The 26597-nt window shown below is 35.9% G+C and overlaps 1 long non-coding RNA gene and 2 other non-coding genes across 3 annotated transcripts; 1 reads left to right on the top strand and 2 right to left on the bottom strand.

Annotated features, from left to right (window-relative positions):
• Positions 1-104, bottom strand: LOC112753819 (small nucleolar RNA R71). Its single transcript, XR_003178184.1, has one exon. It is a non-coding gene; the product is annotated as a small nucleolar RNA R71 (small nucleolar RNA).
• A 9771-nt stretch (positions 105-9875) lies between these two features.
• Positions 9876-9981, bottom strand: LOC112753742 (small nucleolar RNA R71). Its single transcript, XR_003178112.1, has one exon. It is a non-coding gene; the product is annotated as a small nucleolar RNA R71 (small nucleolar RNA).
• A 13944-nt stretch (positions 9982-23925) lies between these two features.
• LOC112746925 (uncharacterized) lies at positions 23926-26587 on the top strand. The gene is made up of 3 exons (XR_003174673.3): positions 23926-24131; positions 24231-24284; positions 24373-26587. It is a non-coding gene; the product is annotated as an uncharacterized lncRNA (long non-coding RNA).
• Positions 26588-26597: the final 10 nt, after the last annotated feature.

Genomic DNA, 26597 nt, shown 5'->3' on the forward strand with positions numbered 1-26597 from the left:
AAGCTGAGGGTGGAGGTTCAGACTTTTAGACAGAAAGATGGTGAGACCCTTTATGAAGCTTGGGAGAGATTCAAGCTACTGACTAGGCAATGCCCTCCAGACATGTTCTCTAAGTGGACTTAGCTGGATATCTTTTATGAGGGCTTAGGTGAAATGTCTAAGATGTGTTTAGATAATTCTGCAGGTGGTTCATTGCACATGAAGAAGACACCAGAGGAGACTGCTGAGCTTATTGAGTTGGTTGCTAACAACCAATATTTGTACGCATCTAACAGGAATCCTATGAGCTCTGGGACTCCTCAGAAGAAAAGCGTTATAGAGGTGGAAGCTTTTGATGCTCTTCTTGCTCAGAACAAAATTTTGTCTCAGCAGACGAACCTGATTACCCAACAGTTTAATAGAATGCAAGTTTCGGCTGTCAACACTCAGAATGCACCTCAAGAGGTCCCTTATGACATGACAGGTAAATCTATGCAAAATGAGAATTATAATTATGCTCAATCTTCTTCTAAACAGGTCAATTACATGGGGAGTGCTCCTAAAAACCCCAATAATGATCCATACTCTAAGACCTATAATTAGGGGTGGAGGAATCACTCAAATTTTGGGTGGAGAGATCAACCTCAGAGACCACAAAATTTTCACAACAATTCTCAGGGCGGTTTCCAACAGAATAATCATAATATCTGGCAATTTCAGTCTCATCAACAACAACCATCTCAGCAGGCAACTTCTCAGCCTCAACAGAACACTAATTTGGAAACACTACTGAATAGTTTTATGCAGGAAACTAGAGCTTCTATCAGAAATTTGGAGGTACAAATGGGCCAATTGAGCAAGCAAATAGCTGAGAGGTCTTCAAGTACATTTCCTGGTGATACAGTAGTGAACCCAAGAGAAGAATGCAAGACTATTCAATTGAGAAGTGGTAAGGTAACTGGCTTTGAAACCAAGGTCAATGAGCAACTAGTTGAAAAAGAAGCTATAGAAGAGAAGAAGAAAGCAGTGGAGCACGCCCCTTGAAAGCGTGCAGACAACCCATTTCCAGACTCTCTTGACACTCATCCTACATTGCCAAAGGCTCCTGAGTATAAGTCTAAAATGTCATATCCTCAGAGGCTTTAGAAGGCTTCCAAGGACAAGCAATTTTCTTGATTTTTAGAAGTCTTCAAGAAGTTACAGATCAACATTCCTTTTGCAGAGGCTCTTGTGCAAATGCCTCTCTATGCTAAATTCATGAAAGAATTATTAACTAACAAGAGGAATTGGAAGGAACAAGAGACAATAATTTTAACTAAGGAATGCAGTACTATTATTCAATATAACCTTCCTGAGAAGATGCAAGATCCAGGGAGCTTTGTAACTCCTTGCACCATTAAAGATGTCACTATTTAGAGAGCTTTGTGTGATCTTGGAGCTAGCATCAATCTCATGCTACTTTCAATGATGAAAAAGCTCCAAATTGAGGAGGTAAAACCCACTCGTATTTCTCTTCAACTTGCTGATCTTTCTATTAAATTTCATGTGGGTGATATTGAGGATTTACTTGTGAAAGTAGGGCCATTTATTTTTCCTGCTGATTTTATTATATTGGATATGGAAGAGAATGCGAAGTCCTCTATTATTCTTAGTAGACCCTTTTTAGCTACAGGTAGAGCTTTGATTGATGTACAAAAGGGTGAATTAACCCTGAGGGTGAATGAAAAACAGGTGGTCCTTAATGTATTTGAGGCCCTCAAACACCCTAATGATTCTGAAGGGTGTATGAGAGTTGATGTTGTTGAACCACTTATTCAAGAGGTACTGGAAACTGAGGTACTTGATGATATTTTGGATCCTTTTTCTGAATATGAATTAGTTGAAATTGATGATTCACTATCCCAGAAAGAATTGGGGAGCACGCCTAAGGAAGAGAAGGAAATTCCCAAGCTTAAGCTAAAACCTTTGCCTCCTTCTCTGAAATATGTGTTCTTGGATGAAAATGATTCATATCCAGTGATTATCAGTTCTTCCTTGAAGCCTGGAGAGGAAGAGGCGCTTATTACAGTGCTCAGGAGCCATAAAATAGCTCTTGGGTAGACCATTAGTGATTTAAAGGGGATTAGTCCAACCAAGTGTATGCACAAGATCCTTCTTGAAGATGATGCTAAACTGGTTGTACAACCACAGAGGAGACTCAATCCAACTTTGAAAGAGGTGGTCCAAAAAGAGGTAATGAAACTATGGGAAATCGGCATTGTATACCCTATTTCTGACAGCCCTTGGGTAATATTTGTGCAGGTAGTTCCCAAGAAAGGAGGGATGACAGTGATCAAAAATGAAAAGAATAAGCTTATTCCTACAAGAACCGTCACAAGATGGAGAATATGCATAGACTACAGGAGGCTCAACACTGCTACAAGGAAGGATCACTTCCCCTTTTCTTTCATTGATCAGATGTTTGAGAGGTTAGCTGGTCATGCTTTTTATTGTTTTCTAGATGGATATTCTGGATATAATCAAATTACAGTGGATCCTCAAGATCAAGAGAAGACAGTATATTCACATGCCCTTTTGGAGTATTTTGCTTACAGGAGAAGGCCATTTGGACTTTGTAATGCTCCAACAACTTTTCAGAGGTGTATGCTCTCAATTTTTTCTGATATGGTTGAAAAGTTCATTGAGGTATTTATGGATGATTTTTCTGTCTTTGGTAATTCTTTTGACTCATGCCTTAAGCATTTATCTCTTGTCTTGAAACGGTGTCAAGAATCAAACCTTGTTTTAAATTGGGAAAAATGTCATTTTATGGTTACAGGAGGTATTGTTCTTGGACACCGGATTTTAAGCAAGAGAATTAAGGTTGATAGGGCCAAGCTGGAGGTAATTGAAAAATTACCACCACCATCTAATGTTAAGGCAGTCAGGAGTTTCTTGGGTCATGCAGGATTTTATAGAAGATTTATAAAGGATTTTTCAAAAATTGCTAAACCATTGAGCACCTATTAGTTGTTGATGTTCCTTTTGTATTCGATACTGAGTGCCTGCATGCTTTTGAAACTCTAAAAGCAAACCTTACCTCTGCTCCCATTATAGCTTCTCCTGACTGGGGTTTTCCATTTGAATTTATGTGTGATGCTAGTGATTATGCTATTGGAGCTGTTTTAGGACAGAGGCATGGAAAGCTTATACATGTCCTTTACTATGCTATCCGTATGCTAAATGATGCTCAAAAGAAGTACACAACTACAGAAAAAAAAATTATTAGCTATTGTGTATGCTGATGATAAATTTAGGTCCTATTTAATTGGTTCTAAGGTTATTGTTTATACTGATCATGCTGCTTTGAAGTACCTTCTAACCAAGTAGGACTCTAAACCAAGATTAATCAGATGGGTGCTACTCCTTCAGGAGTTTGATATTGAGATTAAAGACAGAAAAGGGTCAGAAAACCAAGTGGCTGACCACCTTTCCAGAATTGAGCCTGAAGCAGGAGTACAGTCACCCACAGCTGTGGCTGAGACATTTCCGGATGAGCAACTGTTCCTCATTCAGCAGGCTCCATGGTTTGTAGACATTTCAAATTACAAAGCCATGAATTTCATTCCAAAGGAGTACAGTAGACAACAAGTGAAGAAGCTACTAACTGATGCAAAGTACTACTTTTGGGAGGAACCATACCTTTTTAGAAGATGCTCGGATGGTATAATCTGGAGATGTGTTACAGATGAGGAGACACAGCAGATTCTTTGGCACTGTCATGGCTCTGATTATGGAGGCCACTTTGGTAGTGAAACGACATCTACAAAGGTCCTTCAGAGTGGTTTTTACTAGACGACTCTCTTAAGGGATTCAAGAGCATTTGTGAAGAACTGTGATAGATGTGAAAGGGCTAAGAATCTCCCTGCCAACCATGAGATGCCACAGCAGGGGATTCTCGAGGTTGAGTTGTTTGATGTGTGGGGTATTGACTTCATGGGACCTTTCCCACCTTCATGTTCCAACAACTATATTCTGGTGGCAGTTGATTATATGTCCAAGTGGGTGGAAGCTATGGCTCTGCCTACCAATGATGCCAAAGTGGTGATGAGCTTTCTTCAGAGATATATTTTTAGCCGATTTGGTGTCCCAAGGACACTCGTTAGTGATGGTGGAAGCCACTTATGTAACAGACAAGTGGACAGGTTGAGGTTTCTAACAGGGAACTCAAGAGGACTCTAGAGAAGACCGTCAGTGTCTCAAGGAAGGATTGGTCTAGGAAGCTTGATGATGCTCTCTGGGCATACCGGACAACTAACAAGACTCCTATTGGCATGTCTCTTTATCAATTGGTCTATGGTAAAGCCTGTCACTTGCCAGTGAAGCTGGAGCATAAAGCTTACTAGGCAATCAAGTATCTGAACTTTGATGCTTAGGCTGCAAGAATTAAGAGAATGCTTCAGTTGAATGAGCTTGATGAATTCTGATATTTAGCCTATGAGAATGCCAAGCTCTATAAGGAGAGAACTAAGATATGGCATGACAAGAAGATTGCCATCAGTCTTTGAGCCAGGTCAGAGAGTGCTTCTGTTCAATTCAAGGCTCAAACTCTTTCCCGGGAAGCTGAAATTCCGGTGGTCAGGACCGTTTGTGGTTACCAGAGCTTTATCGTATGGTCATGTAGAGATTCAAGAAGAGCATTCTGACAGAAAATTCACAGTTAATGGTCAGAGGTTGAAGCACTATCTTGGAGATGAGATCGATCGCCAAAGGTCCGCTCATCTGCTGAACTAGCAGAACTGACCGTTAAGCTAGTGACGTTAAAGAAGCGCTTGTTAGGAGGCAACCCGATAATTTCGTATCCTTAATTTAATTTCCGTTGCGTGGTTTTATTATTTATTTTATTAGTATTGAGTTTCTACTATTTTTCCTTTGTTTTACATGTGTTTTGATCATGCAGAGAATTTAGAACAGGAACCAGTACACTTAGAAAAATTTTTGCTCACCCTAGAGACATTTCATTTGGATTGGGTGGCGCCAAACTTGGGATTTCCAAGTTTGGTGCCACATAACACGCTTAAAAGAGGAATTGTCTTCTAGAGGTTTAAAGCCAAACTTGGAAAACTTCAAGTTTGGCGTTGAGAACGACGCAATTGGGAGAAAAATGGGAAGAGGTGGCGCCAAACTCCAGCTTTTTCAAGTTTGGTGCCACTGTTGCGTACACAAGGGAAGTGGTCTCTGCCAGGGGGGCGCCAAACTTGGCCCCCCTGCAGTTTGGCGTGAAAAAAATTGAAAGGGTGGCGCCAAACTTGAGCTGTGCCAAGTTTGGCGCCAGGAGAAGTTGTTCAACACGGGGTCTGCGGCGCCAGCCTTTACCTTATTCAAGTTTGGCACCGGTTTGGTTAAATTGGGCTATAATAAAGGAAATCTCAGCAAATCCTTCCCAAAGCCAGTGATCCTCCAACGTTTCCCCCTCCCAACCCCTCTCCTATATAAACCCCTCCCAGTCCCTCCCTTTCACACAACAAACCTTCAACTTGTCTTCCATTCACAAACCACACAGCCCATTCAGCCCCTCCTCTTCCTTTTACACTTTCCTCCTGTATCCATACCCTTCTTCCCCTTTTAAACACAACCCCCATCCCAACCTTCCTAAACCCCCACCTTAGCTACCATCCCAACCCTATTAGACTCCACCCCTCTTTCTTCTTCAACCTTCTTCTATTTTTCTGTTATTTTAAAAAAAAAATATTTTAGCACTAATTTATATTTTCTACTGTTTCAATTTCTGCTCTTCTTTCATCTTTCCCTTTGTATTTCTTTATTTTGCTCAAGGACGAGCAACCGTTTTAAGTTTGGTGTTGTCGTTTTGCTGGTTTTATTCTGTTATTTCCATGGCACCAAAGACCACCAAACCTTCCAAGAAGAGAAAAGGAAAGGAACCGGCCATTGGTTCTCATGATGCACGATGCTTCTGCTCTAAATTACACGAAGAGCATTTTTATGAGGTTACTATCAAGAGGCCGGTTCTGCCGGAAGTGCTATTTAATCTCCAACCAGATGAATATCTAGAAATTCAATACCAAAAATTTAGAGAAGAGAATGGAAATTCTTGTGCAATCCGTACACACAAGTGGGACAGTTGATGATTCAAGAATTTTACAGAATATGTGGATCACTTATAAAGATGTTTCTGGAGTCAATGAGAGGAACCATAGAAGCTTTGTAAGGGGAAGAGTCATTGATTTTAGTCCAGAGATTATCCGGCAGACCCTCCAATTACCTTAGAATATGCCCTCACTTCGATCATACAGCGACAGGGTAAATAGAGACCAACAGCTGGAGGAAGTACTCGCTGATATTTGCATCCCAGATGCCCAGTGGAAATTGGGGGAAGCGGGGTGACCGTGCCATCTTAAGAGCAGTTACTTGACTCCTCTAGCTAGAGGATGGCTCCACTTTATTTGCCGATCTATCATACCCACAAGCAACCGATCCGAATGCACTGTGGACCGAGCCATTTTGATTCACTGCATTATGAGAGGAGACCCAGTGGACGTGGAGTACGTCATTGCCCAGCAGATCTATCATGTCGCCACTAGCACCATTCCAAATGCTAGGTTGGGCTTTTCACATCTCATCTACCGCCTCTATGAGGCTGCCAGGGTCAAGATAGAGAACGATTTCCCTATTCCAGGTGAGAGACCGATCACAAAGAATACTATAAAACTGGTTAGGGAATATCAGAGACTCCCCAGAATTGAATAGGCTGAAGAAGAAGCTCAAGAAGCGAAACCACTGCCTCAGGGACACTACTTTCCCCCTCAAGAATACTGGCAGTAGCTCGCATCTTCCATGGAGCAGATGAGGATCACGTAGGATAGCCGTTGGCAGCAGTACACTGCATCTGTGGAAGAGATGAGAGTGATACAGGACAGCCGTTGGGAGAATCTCTGTATCACTCTTGATGAGATGAGAGCTGCTCAGGACTTTCAGCGGCAGGAGATTTCTCAGCTGAGACAGGATTACAGCCTCCTGAGAGGACCGCATGGAGCATAGCCTGAGGAGAGAGATCCCCACCAGGGAGATTGAGGTGGCTTAGTTCCTTTTCACTTTCCATATTATTTTGCTTTTTTATGATTAGGTTCCTGTTTTGTGCTACTTTTTTGTTATTACATGATCATTTATTATTTCAATTCCTAGGTTCTAGTTTAATTTACTGTTATTTTGTTATTTGATTTTAATTCTGAAAGGTGTCTTATGTATTGCTTACTGAGCTTGAAATCAAAAGAAAAGAAAGAAGAAAAAGATGTAATGCATGAGTAAAAGAGTTTATAACAGAAAGTAGTCTCATTTAATCAAATGTGGTGGTGTTCTGTGTGATTCTGAATGCATGACATGAATCGTGCATGTTTAAATTTGAATTAAGGGATGTTGATGTATAAAGAAAAGAAATTTAGAGAAACATTGTGAATTTTCTGAAATTAGTGAAAGTTAATCCTTGAAGCAAAAGAAACAGTGGAGAAAAAAAATAAAAAAAAGCAAGGTCCAAGGCTCTGAGTATCAATGACTAGGGAGGTCAGACATGATTAAAATCTCAAAGAGTTGTTTCCCTAGTCATATGTTTGTGGTGTTCTTGTGTCAAGTAATTCTTGAGACAGAACATTTAGAGTCGAGATCAAGTGCATTTAGCAGAGTATGCCAAAGGCTTTGAGCACCACTGTCTAGGAGTAGCTGAAAAAAAAATCAGAACTTCAAGAGAGTTCCCCAGTTAAGTTCTTGTGGTGTTCTTGTGTTAATTAACCCTTGAGACAGAACATTTAAAGTCACGGCTAGGCTCAAGGTGCAAAGCACAAGTTAATTGAGAATTAAAGGATATCTAATATGTTCAAGGATTAAACTGAAGCATAAAGATCAGAGAATTCATAATATGATCCAGATTCTAATTCCGAATGACATTGACATTCCTCTGATTCAAAAGAGAGTGAGATGCCAAAACTGTTCAGAATTACAATAGGTAAACCCCACTTTAAGAAGACACATAAGCATGACTGAACTCTCACCTCTCATGCAAATTCACATCTTAATCATATACTAATTTTGGTCGCTTGAGGACAAGCAACGATTCAAGTTTGGTGTTGTGATGCGTGAGCATCTTTCCTGTCTTTTCCTAGTGAATTTGCATTTGAATTGCTAAGTGTAATCAAGATTTAATATATTTTAGCCACTATGAATGCTACTTTGAGTTGTGTGCAATTCTGTTTATTTCAGGTAGCATTTTGGACGAATTTGACAGAGTTAGCGTGAAGAAATGAAGCTACAGTAGAATAAAGACTTGAAGCCAAACTTGGACTCCCCAAGTTTGGTGCCAGGAAGCACCACAATGCCCATTGTCTTCGGCTTCACCAACGCCAAACAATTTCTCCTAATTAAGTTCTTGTATAACTTGGAAAAGCTCTTTACTTGAACAACACCTTGAAAATAATTTCTCCTAAATTTATAATTATCTGAACTTAACGGGATACGTGACATATAATCCTCTTATATTTGGGTAATTAGGGTTTTTGTGGCATATAACTAGAATCAAACTTCACCCTTTAATTGGAATTAAGTGACCAAGGAATTGGCGGTTGATGAAGGTTAGAGGAGACTAAAAGGTCTAAGGAATTAGGGTTTAGTCACATATAATTTGCCATGAATTGAATCTTGCATGATTAAAATAGTTAGTAAAAAAGTCAATCCGGAAGATAGATATCTCTGAAATCTTAACTGTTTATCCATATATATTTCACAATTTATTTACTGCTTGCTTTTCTGATTCTCTGAATTACTGTTAAATGTAATTGATACCCAAACACTACTTCCTATTTGTCTGACTAAGTAAATCACTTGACCATTGTTGCTTGATCCATCAATCCTCATGGGATCGACCCTCATTCACCTGAGGTATTACTTGGTACGACCCGGTGCACTTGCCGATTAGTTTGTGGGTTATAAATTCCGCACCAAGTTTTTGGCGCCGTTGCCGGGGATTGACTGTGATTAACAACTATTAGTTATTTGATTTCTTAGATTAGGCATTTTAGTTTTAATTTTCTTTAATTTATTCTTTATTATTTTCAAAAATTAGTACTAGTTTTTTTTCTTAATTTCTGAAATTAAGTTTGGTGTTACCTAGTTGATTTTATTTCAATTTTCTTGTTTAATCTACCTATTAATTTTCAAAAATTTTAGTCTAAATTCAGTCATCATTTTCGAATTTTTTCTGCTTTAATTAGTAAGGATTTTATTTTATTTCTTCACATAGGTTACCTCACTGGAAATTCTCTACACTCTGACGTAGAGAATCCTATTTGTTCTTGTCTTTTGTTTGTTTATGAGTAGGAACAAGGACAAGGAACCTCTTTTAGAGTTTGATCTTGAACCTGAAAAGACTTTGAGGTGGCGTCTGCAACAAGGAAGACTTTACAAGGCTACAGAGTCCACTATGGATCATAATCATGATGTGAATGCCAATATGGCAAATCTGAATGAGAATGAGCAGTCTAGAAAAGTGCTTGGCTCTTACACGGCTCCCAATGTAGATCTTTATGGAAAAAGTATTGTGGTACCTCCTATAACTGCAAACAATTTTGAACTGAGGCCTCAGCTTGTCACTCTTGTGCAACAAAATTGCCAGTATCATGGACTTTCTCATGAAGACCCAAATCAATTTATCTCTGATTTCCTGCAGATTTGTGATACTGTGAAGACCAATGGAGTGAATCCTGAGGTATACAAACTCATGCTGTTCCTATTTGCTGTGAGGGATAGAGCAAAGCTGTGGTTAGATTCTCAACCCAAGGAGAGCTTGGATACTTGGGACAAGGTGGTCACTGGATTTCTAACTAGATTTTTTCCACCACAAAAGCTAACTAAGCTAAAGGTGGAGGTTCAGACTTTTAAACAGAAAGATGGTGAGACCCTTTATGAAGTTTGGGAGAGATTCAAGCTACTGACTAGGCAATGCCCTCCAGACAAGTTCTCTAAGTGGACTCAGCTGGATATCTTTTATGAGGACTTAGGTGAAATGTCCAAGATGTATTTAGATAATTCTGCAGGTAGTTCATTGCACATGAAGAAGACACCAGAGGAGACTGCTGAGCTTATTGAGTTGGTTGCAAACAACCAATATTTGTACGCATCTAATAGGAATCCTGTGAACTCTTGGACTCCTCAGAAGAAAAGTGTTATGGAGGTGGAAGCTTATGATGCTTTCCTTTTTCAGAACAAAATTTTGTCTCAGCAGATGAACCTGATTACCCAACAGTTGAGTGAAATGAAAGTTTCAACTGTCAACACTCAGAATGTACCTCAAGAGGTCCCTTATGACATGACAGGTAACTCTATGCAAAATGAGAATTATGATTATGCTCAATCTTCTTCTGAACAGGTCAATTACATGGGGAGTGCTCCTAGAAACCCCAATAATGATCCATACTCTAAGACCTACAATTAGGGGTGGAGGAATCACTCAAAGTTTGGGTGGAGAGATCAACCTCAGAGACCACAGAATTTTCACAACAATTCTCAGGGCAGTTTCCAACAGAATAATCATAATAACCGGCAATTTCAGTCTCATCAACAACAACCATCTCTGCAGGAAACTTCTCATCCCCAGCAGAACACTAATTTGGAAACACTACTGAATAGTTTTATGCAGGAAACTAGAGCTTCTATCAGAAACTTAGAGGTGCAAATGGGCCAATTGAGCAAGCAAATACCTGAGAGGTCTCCAAGTACATTTCCTGGTGATACAGTAGTGAACCCAAGAGAAGATTGCAAGGCTATTCAATTGAGAACTGGTAAGGTAACTGGCTTTGAGACCAAGGTCAATGAAGAGCTAGTTGAAAAAGAAGCTATAGAAGAGAAGAAGGAAGCAGTGGAGCACGCCCCTCCAAAGCATGCAGACAACTTATTCCTAGACTCTCTTGACACTCATCCTATATTGCCAAAGGCTCCTGAGTACAAGCCTAAAATGCCATATCCTTAGAGGCTTCAGAAGGCTTCCAAAGACAAGCAATTTTCTAGATTTTTAGAAGTCTTTAAGAAGCTACAGATCAACATTCCTTTTGCAGAGGCTCTTGAGCAAATGCCTCTCTATGCTAAATTCATGAAAGAATTGTTGACTAACAAGAGGAATTGGAAGGAATAAGAGACAGTGGTGTTAACTAAGGAATGCAGTGCTATTATTTAACATAACCTCCCTGAGAAGATGCAGGATCCAGGGAGCTTTGTAATTCCTTGCACCATTGGAGATGTCACTATTCAGAGAGTTTTGTGTGATCTTGGAGCTAGCATCAATCGCATGCCACTTTCAATGATGAAAAAGCTCCAAATTGAGATAAATAATTACTTAAAAGGACATGACATTAAATTATAATGTTATTTTTTTATACATGTTTAGTTTTCTTTTTTATACTTTTTTCTTATATGTTTTTTATATAGTATATTTTTAATACTCTTAGTACTCTTTTTTAGTACATTATAATTTTTAACTATTATTAATATTTACGGTTAATTTTTTTTGTTTAATTTATTTTACTTAATGGGATCAATAAATTCTATTATAAAAAGATAATAATAAATATAATACACAAAAATTATAACTATAAAAATATATAATGTCAAATAAAAAAATAAATAAAAAATATAAATAATAAATAATAAAAAAAGATATAGTGAGAAATAATAAGAATTTAATAAATAATGCAATAACATGTATAAACGATAAAGTTGGTAAAAGAAAAATAAATGTTGAAGGTAGTGGTTAAAAGAACGTTAGTGCAACGGAGAAGTTAGAAATTATTGCTTTTTGTAAACGTGGTTTTATGAACAAAATCACTTCTGTGTTTGTAGAGAAGAAAATTAGCCCAACAAAAAATTGAAGCTTTCAAGAAGCTCTAACGTGCTTTTTTCCTTCAAATGTGGATACCAAACACACCCTTAACTTCTCCTGATCGTGCGTTTCAGAGGCAGAATCATTTCTGCATTCAGAAAGATAAAAATTGCCAAATATAAAAGTAAAACTTTCAAGAAGTTCAAACACACTTCTCTTTTTCCCAACACGTTTGCCAAACACACCCTTTACAATGTCTTTAAGGTGTTGGATTGCTATAAATAGAGGTGATTAAATCAATTACAACAGAGAATCCTTCTTCGAAGCTATCTTAAGCTTTCATATCAACTTTATTATTATTTTAAGGGTTTTGATACACAAGTTGAGAGATATACATATTTGGTTCATAAATTTTATTTATAATCTCATACTTATCTTTATTGAAAAATTTGAAGTGTTATTCTCGTGGCGTGAGGCTTGTTGTACACTGTAATAAGAGAAATGTTATTTGTATACTAAAATTAGCCATTAAAATTAATTATTAAAATGTTCTTTAAAATTCAGCTTTTAATCAGTCTTTTAATTTAAATAATATTATTTAATTAAATTTTAATTAAATATATTTTTAGTTTATAGCTAAACATGTTAGTAATTAAAATTAGAGTTAAGTTTGATTTTGGTCCCTAATGTAGTGGCCAAAAATCGATTTCGTCCCCAACTTTTTTTTTTGCTACAAAATGGTCCATCGGACGAAAATACCCCTCCCTCCCTCCCTCCTTCCCTCCCTCCCTCCCTCCCCTTTTCTTCCCCTTCTTCCCCAAAATTATGCAGAAGCACCTCCCTCCCCTCTTCTTCCCCTTCTTCCCCAAAATTATGCAGAAGCACCAGCAGAAGCACAAGCAGAAACAGAACTAAAAGCAACAACAACAATTAATCAAACAGAAGCAGCAGCAGGATAACAACAACAACAATAAATCACCAATGAATCAACAATAGAATCAAGTAGAAATAGAAGAAGAACAACAATAACAATGAAACAATATAATCAATCAGAATCAGAATCAACCAGAAACAACAATAATAAAAATCAACAAATATAATAGAATCAGAATGAAAGAAGAAGAAGAAGAATGATGGAAGCAGAAGCAGAGAAGAGCAGCGGTGGTGGCGGCGACGGCGAAGACCCTTCCCCCTCTTCTTCCCGAACCCCCTCCCCCTTCTCCCTTCGCATAACCCCTTCCCCCTTTTCCCTTTACTTTACGCATAAAACCCCTCCCCTCTTCTTCTTCAACACCCCTCCCTCCCCCTTCTTCCCTTTCCTCCCCCTCCCCCCGTTTCTTTTCACATAACCCCCCTTCTTTCTCTCTCCCGATCCAACAATATTCAAATTCAAGCCAAATTCAGTAACAACAATATTTCACAAAAAAAATTAGAAATTCTACAAAAAAATCCAGTTCACAGAAGAAGAAGAAGAAGAAGCGGCGGGCGGTGAAGGCGAGGAGGAAGAGCAATGGCGGAAGCTGGTGGTGGTGCTGTACGATGCGGCTGGCGGCAGGGCGGTAGGGCGGTGGTGGTGCGGTGCGGTGCGGCAGGCGGCAGGGTAGCAGCGCGGCAGGGCAGCGGTCCCCCTTCTCTCCCCCCTCCTCCCCCTCTTCCCCCCTTTTCTCACGCCCCCTTCTCTCTCCTCACCAACTCGCTTCTGTTATCCCTTTCTTTCTTTTTTTTTTATTTATTTTATATTTATTTTATTTTATAATTTTTTATTAAGGGATAATTTAGTAATAAAAAATAAAATTAGTAAAAAAGACAATTTTAAAATAAACTGAAACTTTGGGGACCATTTTGTAGCAAAAAAAAAGTTGGGGACGATTCCGATTTTCGGCCTCTACGTTGGGGACCAAAATCGAACTTAACCCTTAAAATTAATTTAAATTTTAAATACTAGAATTTTTCTAACTTTCTACCCACGTCATAAAGTAGTTACTTTAATATTTTTTATTCTCATCGGTACATTTTCCTCTCTCTCTCGTACTTTCTTTTCTTTTTCTCTCTCACGTTCTTCACAAAAAAATTTATAGAAGAATACTATTTTTTTGGAGGTAAATTTACCCAAAAATGGTATTTGTACACTATTTTTCAGCCACCAATTCAACTACTCTCACTAAAATACAGTAAAAAATACGTTACGTATAAGAAAGTAAAAAAATACGGTTATAGTGGCAAACGCGCTGAGAGTGGGTTTCTTCATCGCGCCAAAATCTCTCGCGCTTTCTTCTCTTCTCGCAAAAAGTGTTCCATTGCATGCACCTCAATTCTCTTCTCTTCTCTTTGATTGTGCCAGCCTCACTCCTCACTTTCTTCTCTTCTCTGCGATTTTCTCTGCTTTGCTTCGTGCCGTTTTTGGTTCTTGTTATCTTAGGATTTTGATTATAACTTGTGATTCAATGGAATCCACAAGCTCGAATGATAAGGTTTATGTTTAATTTACTTCATTTGTTAATTTTTTATTCTTGATTTGATTTTAATTTTTTGATTATCCATATTTTATTCCTGATTTGATTTTAATTGTGTTGATTATTTAGTTATGCAAATGCTTTTGATTTGGCTTTTGCTTTGATTTAAGCGACATCACTGATTTAGTAAATTACTATACACCGATCAATATTACTTCTCAAAAAATTTCAGTAGCATAGGCCTGTTAGAAAGAGGAGCATGTCACAAGCTTATGCCAATGGAAGCATTTGCATATACAGAAGTAATTGCCTTTGATACACAAGCTTATTCCATAGGCAAATTCCTAATAGTTATGCTTCTGATATGTGGCTTCATTATGTCATTTAGATCCTTTTACATCATGTACGTTGTGTGATTATATCCTGAAAAATTTTATGTTATAAATTTGTGTAATGAGAAAAATGTTTAGCTTCTGGATTGGAGTCAAATTAGTAGTTTGCATGTTTAAAACTTCTCCATTTGCTTAGATGATGATGCTGATTCTATGAATGTGTTTGAGTTTAGTACTATATTTGACTATTGAGTTTGATTATCATGTTTACCGAGTTTGATTATATTCAGGATCAGTGCTATATTTGACTACTGAGTTTGATTATACATGTTTACTGAGTTTGATTATACTCAGATTCAGTACTTGACTACTAATTTGTCTTGTTCATTCATAGAAAATTGATAGTATTTTTATACCTGATTTGATTTTATTAAATTTTTTATTATCTATGTTTTTAGGTTGTTCCAAACATAGGAATGGCATTCTCCTCTATGAAAGATTATGAAAATTTTTATACCAATTATGCAAAAAGGATTAGTTTTTTCATGAAATATAAGAACTACTAAGTGGGATCAAAATAGACAAATTACATACCAAATCTTGGTATGTTCTAGAGCTGGTTATCGAAGATCAAAAATTGATCCATTAAAGAAGACAAATCCAACTTCCGAGCAAAATTGTAAAGCTAGGATTATTGTGAAAAGGAATAAGAAGATGGAATATGTGTTAACCTTTGTGAATATCCAGCACAACCATGCTATTAGTCCTAGCATGGCAAAGACTCTGAGAAAGAACAGGGAACTAAGTTTGCATGCCAAACGGATAGCTGAGATCAATGATCAAACTGGTGTTACAATAAGAAACACCTATCAAAGCTTAGCAACTGCTGCTGGTGGCTATGATAAATTAACTTTTACTCAAAAAGATCTTCGGAATCATGTAGCAAGAAGTGTCAGAGTCATAGAAGAAGAGGGGGATGCGCAATCATTAATGCAGTATTTTCATAGGATGCAAGAAGAAAACAACTTCTTTTACGAAGTTAAATTGGACGAGCAACATCACATAAAGCATGCTTTTTAGGCTGATGCAAGAAGTCGTGCTGCTTATGAGTACTTTGGCGACGTTGTGAGCTTTGATACGACGTACCTAACAAATAGGTATGACACCACAATTATATATTTCAAGTTAATTATATGCACTTTGGTTTTTGCATGTGTTTGATGTATAGGGATAGGCAGAATAGAATGAATTTGCTGCTGTTGTGCATGATATACTGAGTTTGATTATGTACTCTTGTTTTTGCATATGTTTGATGTATAGATAGGTACAATAGAATGATGTTGCTGCTGCTGTGCATGTTATACTAAGTTTGATTATGTACTCTTGTTTTTGCATATGTTTGATGTATATAGATAAGTTATAGAATGAATTTGATTATAGGTAGAATAGAATTAAACTGAGTTTGATTATGTACTCTTATTTTTATTATATGGTATGATATACTTTTTGGCACATTTGTTGGGGTTAACCACCATGGGCAATCATTGCTACTTGGTTGTGCTCTTCTTTCATGCGAAGAAGAGAATTCCTTTGTTTGGTTATTTGATTGTTGGATACGATGTATGGGTGGCAAGCCGCCTATTGGCATATTGACGGATCAATGCAAAGCTATGCTGAAAGCCATTAAAAAACCATTGCCAATGACACGACATCGATGGTGTATTTGGCATATCACAAAGAAAATTTCAGAAAAACTAGGAGCATGCAAGCAATTTAACGAGATTTGTGCTGATATGACATATATTGTGTGGGATTCTAGGTCTAAGGAAGCATTTGAGAGCTCTTGGACTGATTTTATCAACAGATTCAATTTGCTTGATAATAATTGGTTAGCAGGTATTTTATATGAGTTTGATTATCTTATATCTACTGTTTGATTATTTATCATTTATTAATCAATATGCCTTACAAGTTTGATTATGCCCATTTTATGGTTTTAGGTTTGTACAAAGAATGTGACAGGTGGGTCCCTATTTTTCTTAGCAACGGTTTTTAGGCAGGCATGAGTAGCACTCAAAGGAGTGAAAGCATGCACTCATTTATGAAGGGCTACCTAACCTCAAAGAGCAAATTGCAACAATTTGTAACACAATATGACAACTGTCTTACAAATAAAGCTCAACAAGAATATGAATTGGATGCTGCTAGCTTCAATACCATTATCCCTTGTGCTACTACCTCTGCTATTGAAAAACAGTTTCAAAAGGAATATACTCATGCAAAGTTTAATGAGCTTCAAAAGGAGTTTAGAGCAAAGGCTAATTGGTTTTCAACAAAAGAGCATGAAGAGGGATATGTTGTTACTTACATGGTTATAGAAGAGATTGAGAATGGTGATAAGATGTTTGATGTTACTTATAAGGTATCGTTTGATTCTTCACTTCAGATGTTTCTTGTCAATGCAATCTTTTTGAGTCAAAGAAAATCTTATGCAGGCATAGTCTTTCAGTCCTTGGTCTTGAAATAGTGAAGAAATTACCAAATAAATACATTCTTATCGGTGGAAGAAAACTTTAAAGCGCAAGCACAGTAGCATCAAGTGTAGCCATGATCCAAGTCGTTTAGAGCCCGTAAAGAAACGTTATGATGAGATGTGCAAGCAATTTTACAATATTACTGAAGTAGCCGCTGCATCCGAGGAGCCCACCGAGACCGTACATCATATACTAGACTCGGTTTGGGTTATGTAGGTGGAACCAAAGGCCTCTTCAATGGATAATGTAGATAATCAAAATTCGAAAGAGGTAGATGAAAATGCAAATGATTTAGAGATTAACAACCCCAACAAGTATCACGAAAAGGTCGTAGGCATAAGAAAAGGCTTCAATCTACTGTAGAAAAAATTGTTAAACAAGGAAGTAAGAAGCATACAAAGAACGTGAAAGAGAGATCACAGGCAAGTTCAGTGTTTGATTAATTTTATTATTATTGCTAAAATGCTTTATTATTGCTAAAATGCTTTATTATCACTTTATTGATTGGTATTTTTTTTCAGCCACATGTGGAGTTACCTTCGGAGTTGAGCATTACCTCTAACCAACCATATGACTTTGTATCCTTGTTGAACTTAATGCAACAAAGCCACCATTTGAAAGAATAATAGTTTTATTTTTTTTGTAATAGATTTGTTACATGTTGCAATAGAACTCTTGGATTTTTGTAATAGATTTGTACCTAAAATTATGCATGCTTGAATATTATTGATTAATAGCCATGAGAAAGCGCAAGAAGCAATGATATACTCATACAATAAGCACATCAATGACTTTGCCTTACTTATTTTAGACCAAATAATTAAAGATTTCAAATCGTTGAAAATTGAGAGGTGTGTTTTGAGTGGGACAGAAAAAACAAATGTAGTGTCGGTGTTCTTGAGCAAGGAGCACAAATATAGTAACATCTAACAGGGCTGATTGATATCTGCTGGGTGCTGAGCTTATTGAACATTATAAATGAAAATCACAACTTCCTACTTGAATTTTATTATAATCAAAGTCAGTAGTCAAATATAGTACTGAACTTAAATATAATCAAACTCGATAAACATGTATAATAAAACTCAATAGTCAAATATAGCACCGAACCTGACTATAATCAAACTCAATAAACATTTATAATCAAACTCAGTAATCAAGCACTGAAGCTGAGTATAATCAAACTCAGTAAATATATATAAACAAACTCATTAGTCAAATCTAGCACTAAATCCGAGTATAATCAAACTCAGTGAACATGATAATCAAACTCAAAATTAAAAAAATTGCTAACATGATAGTAAAATTCAATAAAAAATATATACAATCAATTCTTTCCCCCTCGATGTGTCCTTAATTTTCCTCGGACTTTTCTTCTTTCATCTCCAATTATTCTTTCTAAGGTTTTCGTCCCAACATTTGCATATGGACTAATTTGGGAGGCTCCTAGTTTTCTTTGTCTTGGTGCTTTTGCCTCCTTCAGGGTATCCAAAGCTTTCTTTTCTTTTTTCTTTCTTTCTTTTCTATTGGCAATCTTTGTGAATTGATTTTGCTAGCTCCAAAATATTAGTTCGGCAATCATTTTGTGGGCATAGGAGCATTTGCATGATGATATTATTTCTTAATGTTTGGCAATCATCCTGTTATTCAAATTAAATCATACACACCAAAAAAATTCAGCAACCGAATTCAGTAGACAAATATATAATCAAACTCGGTAAACACCTATAATCAAACTTGGTAGTCAAATATAGCACTGAATCTGAATATAATAGATTTGATTTCAATTGCAATGAGAAAGTGACATGTGGCACATTTTGGTTGTAAAATTAGAGATATATAATAGATTGATCATAAATTAGAATAGAACAAAATCTGTCAAATAAAAAAATGAAGAGATACATAATAAAATTTCTTACCACTGGGTCTGAATTCATGCAATATATATCTTTCTTGAATCTTGTTTGTGGTAACTCATTAAGCATGCATGAATAATAGTTAACCACCTTGATACAAGCAAAGCAAATAATTAATAATCAAATAATTTAAGAATAAAATAAATACTTTGTACTAAATAAATACTTTGTACAAACATGTATAATCAAACTCAGAGTATAATCAAAGGAAGCAAGTAATTATTAATTTTTAACATCATGTACGAAAGTGAATGTAGTATACATGAGTGCTGAAAAGTCAAAACAGAGAATGGTGGGAATGCCAAACTAACTAACTTTTCATTCGAACTTGTGTTTGCTCCTCCTTCTTGCTTCTTTTCTCTTTAATTTTGTAGAGTCTTCTTGCCTCAATTCCTTTTCACTTTCTTGCTTTTTCACTTTGGTTGATTCTACAGAATCTTTTTGCCTCAATTCTTTTTTATCCTTCTTAAGGTTGTCTACAACTTTTTTCTTTTCGCTTTGCTCTTTTTTCACTTGTGTAGCCTCTTTCACAACCATTTTCTTTGGTCGAACCTGCCGTTTAGGCACAGGTTGCTCTTCCTTTGACTTAACCAGCCCTTATAACACATACATAATTAGTGAAAATTCATTCATTATGGATAGAAAATGAAATTTTAGAGAGCAGACAATGTTAGTACCGATGAACTTTTCCTTTCTAATGCTATTTGGGCAGAAATGAGTTCCTTTGTCCAATGAGGAAGCCAAGGCGGTTGTGGTTCTTTCTCAAAATCAAAGGGTCCATATTTTTGCTTATGGAAGTATAAAATCTGAATTCAATTAATTAAAGTTATATTATAATCAAACATGCTTTAGATAATTGTCAAAGAAAAAATTAGTTTAAATGAAAAATACCTGAAGCACATATATGCACCCATTCAAACTTGACACCACTCCTTCTTTAAAGTTGTTAACTCCATCAGTAAGGCCATCAACAATGCATCTAACCCAATTGTACTTCATTGGATTATCAACATCAATTACAAATAGAAAAATTTTATCCCGAGTCATTGTTGTATTTATTGGTAACAAAAATGTTATCAACGCATACAACAAGAAAGCTCTCCTAAATCTGGGACCCCCTCTTGGATTTTCTACCATGATTTGTCTCAAAGCATTTGGACTTTTTTTCTTGAACTCTAAAAGTATGGGCTCATGCTCTTTAGTTACCTCCTTGAATGGGTCACCTATTTTAAAGAAAATAATGAGAGTAAACATGATTATAATCAAACTCGGTAAACATGTATAATCAAACTCAGAGTATAATCAAACTCAGTAAACATATATAATCAAATTCAGCAGTCAACATGATAATCAAACTCAGCATAGCATGATATTTTTAATGCAAGCATTGCTTCAATAGCTTCAATATGTAAAAAGTTCGGCAAGCAGGTCATCAGTGATTCAATATATAGTTATACTCCTATACCAATAAAGTGATATTAAAAATCAAATTTAATAGCAACATAATGAAGGATCTTAAAACATGTTATACAACATGTTTGATTTTATACAGTCAATCCTAATTAATAAAATCAAAGGATCTTAAAGAAATTTTAATTATTACCGTATGCACACAATCCCAAGACAATTGCAACTGAATCCCAAGTAACATCTACTTTTCTTATTGGAGTGAGAAGATGAAATTTGGAGGGATTATAGGTATTTGCAAGGGTCAAAATCAAATCATGGTTTAAATTTCCCTTGGGAATACCCAAGAGGGATCCAAAACCCATTGCTCGGACCTCGTTGCGTTGTGCATCATTCAAATAATCAGAACAAAGTGTCGCTAACAAGTTTGGTGCGCATCTCGTGTCAACATAGCACTACATTAATGAAAATACTAATCATATTCAAATAAAATTATAGATATAAAGTAGTAGCGTGCTCAGTTTCAATTCAAATTACCAAGTTGCAATTAGTTAAAATAATAAACATTTTAGTAAGGCAATAATGTAACATCTATATGAATAAAATTATAATCAAACTATGCAGTTTCTATATAGAATGAGAATAGTAGAATACTGAATCTCCCCTTTTTCTTTTTTATTAATTACCATTACTGCATTGACAGGAAAAAAAAGACCAGATCAGAGATTCTATTAGTGACACTGTTTCTTATTAATTACCATTACTAACACTTAATTTTTAGACCATGTTGACTATATATAACAAGAAGGAATGTTGTTTCTTGAATTGCAAAAAATAGGATTTGAAGTGCTGAACAGCAACAAAAAATATTTATTAGACATGAAATGGAGTAAAATGATGTTCAGACAAAATGAAGCATGGGAACAAGACTAAAGAAAAGAGGAGCTTACTTACAGAACCTTCCCTTAGACAGAGTCAGAATGAGATACTAAATATTTAACAAGCATATATCTAAAGGAAGGAACAGGGTGCATACCCAACATGAATGTAGCACAAAATGAAAATTCCATTATCATGAAACGTACAATTATACCCAAGGTGCCACCACTAAACCAACAGTTAAATCTACTTGCTTTCAATTTTTGCTAGAAGAACCTTCAATAATCTAGAGATTTGACACATTCACCCATAAAACTTAGAGATAACTGAAGCACAGCATAACCCAACACGAATGGCAATCATATAAAACACATGCAGTAGAATGAAGAAGCAAATTATGTTATATCCCATTATTAGTTTTTCTTCTTTTGGATTACTTCCCTATCAGCTTCTTTTTTTTTTTCAATTTTTGTATATCATTTTTATCACATATTGCCAAAATTTTTAGCTAATTGATGATGAATTGGTTTCCAACTAAAAGAACCTACAGATTCTTCGTGCTTCTTTATTAATTGCTAAAGTGACAAAATAAAAGATTTGAACTCAACACTACATTCAGTGGCTATTATTTCTGAAATTCAGAGATAATAATCAAACACTAAAATGCAGCATGTGTTAGCGAAAGTGCCATTTGTTTCGTTGTGTAAACTAATATTTAGTAATGCACTCTGCATAATAAAATCAGAGCATGCAAAGACCTTATCAGATGGAAAAAAAATTCAGCATAAAAGATAAAAAAAAATAAAGACAAAATACCTTTCTCCACTCCATCTCCTTTGAAGTTTCTTTGGATACATTTTTTTCTTTTTTTTTTTCTTTGGTGTCCTTGTTTTCTAGTTCTCTTTCTACTCGTTTTGGTGCAGTCTTCTTTCGCATATTTCAAAACTAGTAAATTAAACAACTAAAATCCAATCAAATTCAAAAAGTAAAAAAATTTAAAACTCAATAATCAAATTAAAATCTAAATCATATCACAAAAATTCAGTTATAATCAAACATGATGTAGATATCACATTTGTTTAAGTCTGAAGAAAATGGAGACTTAGAAATTAAGGCATGAATATCCATGCCAAGTTTAAAATATAAAGGATAATGGCATAGTGATTTGGCATGAGGCCAGCAGAAATCATTTCTTTGAATAAAATACAAGCATCGTCAGGCATGCCATTTTGTGCATATCCTGAAATCAAACAAGACCAAGAAACAGAGTTTCTTTGGGGCATTTCAGCAAACAGCTTCCGTACGCAAAACAAATTGCCAATTCTGACATAAATCATAAATGTTGACAAGAGTATTGGACAGGAAAGCATCCAACTATGCTATAATATAGTTTTTAAAAATTGAGCATAATCAAACTCAATTAATAGTCTACTAATAATCAATTGTTAAAATACAAGCATCGTCAGGCATGCCATTTTGTGCATATCCTGAAATCAAACAAGACCAAGAAACAGAGTTCCTTTGGGACATTTCAGCAAACAGCTTCCATACGCAAAATAAATTGCCAATTCTGACATAAATCATAAATGTTGACAAGAGTATTGGATAGGAAAGCATCCAACTATGCTATAATATAGTTTTTAAAAATTGAGCATAATCAAACTCAATTAATAGTCTACTAATAATCAATTGTTAAAATACAAGCATCGTCAGGCATGTCATTTTGTGCATATCCTGAAATCAAACAAGACCAAGAAACAGAGTTCCTTTGGGGCATTTCAGCAAACAGCTTCCGTACACAAAATAATTTGTCAATTCTGACATAAATCATAAATTTTGACAAGAGTATTGGACAGGAAAGCATCCAACTATGCTATAATATAGTTTTAAAAAATTGAGCATAATCAAACTCAATTAATAGTCTACTAATAATCAATTGTTAAAATACAAGCATCGTCAGGCATGCCATTTTGTGCATATCCTGAAATCAAACAAGACCAAGAAACAGAGTTTCTTTGGAGCATTTCAGCAAACAGTTTTCGTACGCAAAATAAATTGCCAATTCTGACATAAATCATAAATGTTGACAAGAGTATTGAACAGGAAAGCATCCAACTATGCTATAATATAGTTTTTAAAAAATTGAGCATAATCAAACTCAATTAATAGTCTACTAATAATCAATTGTTAAAATTAGCTTATTGAGACTTTAATTCAAAATCCTAACTTAAATATTTTTAGTACAAACTATGCACAACACAAATTTATTTATAGAAACTCAAAATGAAGAAGGAAAATGCAGTCAATGAAGCTGATAGAAGGTCAAAACGAACAAGAAAAATTCTATTGAAGAAACTGATAGTGTAAACCCTGCTAAAATCGGTATATAATTAGTCAATAAATCGAATTTTCAATAGGAAAATTAAATATGCAAAACTAATATCAAAATAGGATAGAGCTCGGCAAAACGATAATTTTGATATCACTTTCGAAAAATTTGGCCCAAAATTGAGCCGAATGGGCCGAGCCGGTTGAACCGGGCCCAAACCAGGCCCGCGGGCCCAACCAGCCCAGTATATAAATGAGCTAAAGCTCATTTTCTGCCTTAGAACACAACAGAAGCAGCGTAAATGCATGGAGAAGAAGAGAATGAATTCCAAAACCTAGCTTGATCTTCTTTCTTTGATAACTTTTGATCCGGAGCTCCGATTGACGAGCCGTTTGCGGCCACGCGTCGGGCTCGTTGAGTTCTTCAATTCTATTCAAATAAAACAGTAAGTGAATCGCTTTTTCCTAGCTCCATTTCTTCTGGTATATGAATTTCGGGTTTAAGGTTTGAGAAACTTAATTCCTTGATGATTTTCATGTTTTAGGGGTCCACTAGACTTGATTTCTTGTGGGTATTGCCCAAGGATCAGTGAGTAAGGGTAAGAGATCTTAAACCCTAATGAAATTTCTGAATTTAGGAATTTGAGTATTGAGTTGTTATGTTTGGATGTGTTAATTGTGGTTTAGGTAGTGTGTATGTGAATGTTGATGCTTGTTGGAGGCTTGTTGGTGATCAAGCTTGGTTTGGGGCTATTTGATTGAGCTTGGAAGGGCTGTAATTTTGAGTTGTGAGGCTGCCTTGGGTGAATTAAGTGATCGGCCAAGATATGGTTTAAGTTTTGCACGTTTAATATTTACGGTGTTGTGAAAACTTAGGTTAGAGGAACCATAGAATAAGTTGGATTGTTTGTTGTATTTAATGATTAGCCTTGTAATGTTGTTAGAATAGATTTGTTAGTGAATTTATATATTAGAATTATGAGGTGTGAAAGTTATTAATGGTGTGCTCTTATATTTATTTATGATGGATTAGAATTGGTGTTTGTTAATAAGGATGTAGAGTTGTGTTGTGGTGGTATTGTATATGCTGTAACTAATTATGTAATGATCAGAATTGTATGAGACCAAGTTTGGGCTAAACTTGGGAATATAAGGAACTAAAATGGAAAATTTGGGACCTTTTTGTTAAATATACAATTTATGGCAAATTTTTAAAGTTAGGTTGTTAAATCTGTCCAGCAGCAGAAAAGATCAAACAGGGCAGCAACTTGTTTGTCTTGCTGCAACTTCTACGAGTTGATTTTTGGAGCGAAACTAATTTTGTTATAAAATTTGATTAACTTTCTTTATTTCTCTGAAATTTCAGAATTTTAAGAGTTGAGGATTGGGAGCTGTGAATTTTTGAATATTGGTGCTCAAAACTGAAAAGAAACAGATTTCAGCAAGCTATGCATCAACTTCCAATGCTTGTAACTCTTAGAATTAAATAGAAATTGGGTTGTAACCAAGACACACTTGTTTCTGGATGATCTAGGGGTTCTCAAATCAAAATTTAGCTTAATTTGAGTTTTGTAATAAAAGTTATTCCAATTGAAAGGTACTAAGCTTGTTGGTTTTTAAAATAGATTTTGTCTCATTTTTACTTAACTTCCAGGTAATGTAACTTTTTCATTAAAAATGTTATTGACTCAGAACCAATTGATAAAGAAACCTGGATGAGTAAAGTTTAACTACATTAATTTTCAAAGTCATTGGATTTAACTTAGATTTTATATTGAATTTTGAATATCACATGCTGCTGCTGTTTTTCTGGTTTTATGCACTGCAGAGTAGTCACGGTTTTTTTTTTATTCCTGAGGCTAGAAAAATCAGAAAATTATGATATTTAGTTTGTTAGAAAGCTTATTTCAATATGAATGCCTGGATATAAAGTTTGTGCAATTCCGAGTTTATTTGCTATATTAGAAACAGAAAAGAAAATAGAGTGTCGAGGATGTCTTAGTGATAGTCATGAGTTCGAGAAGTTAAAGTTCAATCCTCGTGTGATGTGATTGATTTAATGTTAGAGTTGGGTTGATTTTAAGAGTATTCGATATTAAGAAGAATGAGAAGAGTTTGATAAAAAGTTTGGTCAGGACCCGGAAAGGATAATCAAGATGAATTATAAGGGAATGACGATGAAAAATGTGAAAGGGAGGTTGTTAATAAAAGGAGTTAATATGCCATGGCTTGATGAATAATTAAATAATGATTATGACTATGAAATAGCTTATGAATAATGCTATCTGAGATACGAGTTCCCTGGGTAAGAGCCGTGGCTCGCCATCACGTGTTCCAGGTTGAATCTCGATACTCTGTTGACCCTACGTCGTAAGGGTGACCGGGCACGTATAAATTCCCGGGTATGGATAGCCCCCATTGAGTGATTTTATGAAATATGAATGTGAACTCTATGCATAGACTCTTGGGGATGCGCGACGGGGGACAGTCTAAGGTTTTTGGACTTGTCGGGTTAGCTGGATAACCGACAGATGGGCCCCATCAGCCATAGGACAGGCATGCATCATATGCATTTGTTTGTATTGATTGCTATGCATTTTTTTGGGTATGCCTAATTGATATATATTACCCGCTATTTGTTATACTTGCTATTTGTACTATTTGATCATTACTTGTGCGTGAACTTGTTTGGTTGCTTGTTTCTGTTGCATTCTGAATGATGAAAGGATGGAAGAAACGGAGGAAATGGTTTGGTGTTAGGTTAAGCTTGAACTTGAGTAAGTTAGGCAGATTTAGAATACCTACCCCTGTTTAGTACTTAAGTTGGATAATTGAATAACGGAGTTCTAGGATTGCCTATGGCATTCTGAGGACCGTATTTCTTATGCGCGTGGCACTTTTACCATGCTGAG

Source organism: Arachis hypogaea, chromosome 15 (genome assembly GCF_003086295.3).
Source record: "Arachis hypogaea cultivar Tifrunner chromosome 15, arahy.Tifrunner.gnm2.J5K5, whole genome shotgun sequence".
Taxonomy (NCBI): domain Eukaryota; kingdom Viridiplantae; phylum Streptophyta; class Magnoliopsida; order Fabales; family Fabaceae; genus Arachis; species Arachis hypogaea.